Below are 934 nucleotides of genomic sequence, written 5' to 3' on the forward strand. Positions count from 1 at the left end.
AACTAAATGGGATTGCGTTGAATATATGTTTGCCTGGTTTGTGCGTTAAAAATTGTTCTTTATATACGTATAGTGTACATAAATATGGAGTTATGTACGCGTCTGTGGAAGGGCATTCTAATGAACACACTCAACAAATCTAATACTAATTTATTTTGCAGCATTCGATATTTTCCAAAAAACGAGGAATGACTACTGTGCGGAGAAGGCTACGTGATGTACATTGGAAAATTTTTTTTATACTATGTTTAAGGTTTAAATATATTTTTGTTTAATCATTTTAAGATAAATATAAAAATTAAATTTGATAATTCAATATTATATCAGTATATCACATTATATTATTATTACTAATATATATATATATTTATTTTATGGCTTTTCTAGCCGTTTAGACTCTTGACACCAAAATTACTTCCTTACCTTTACCTGCTTCTAGTCTACTCCAATTTATTCTAATAGTTCCTTGACACGGTCCATATTTTCCGTGAACTTCCTCATGGTATCTTTCCCCTCACTATATAGGTATGTCATTGCTCGTTAAAACATACTTCCATGGTCTGCGCATTATATCCTTGTCCCTCTGGTGAATTTAACACATTTTCTCTTTTGTAAAGCTGATATAATAAGGTGTTATCTCTTTTAACATAAACTCAAATATGATCAGTCTGATTAGTCTCAGCTCTGTGTCATTTTATTATACGCAACGTTTAAATTCAAATTCAAAACATACCTACATTATTCATTACAGACTATACAGTGACTTGACCAAAGACTAGGTACACTCAATAGTTGACACCTTACTGTACAGCGTACAATAAAACGCTTACCTACTGTCGTATACGTCGATCACAGACGTACACAAATAATTAATAAACAAACCTTTTAATCATAATAATCACTTTTATTAAAACGTTGACGTCCAGTGGCGATC

Source organism: Acyrthosiphon pisum, chromosome A1, assembly GCF_005508785.2.
Source record: "Acyrthosiphon pisum isolate AL4f chromosome A1, pea_aphid_22Mar2018_4r6ur, whole genome shotgun sequence".
Taxonomy (NCBI): Eukaryota; Metazoa; Arthropoda; class Insecta; order Hemiptera; family Aphididae; genus Acyrthosiphon; species Acyrthosiphon pisum.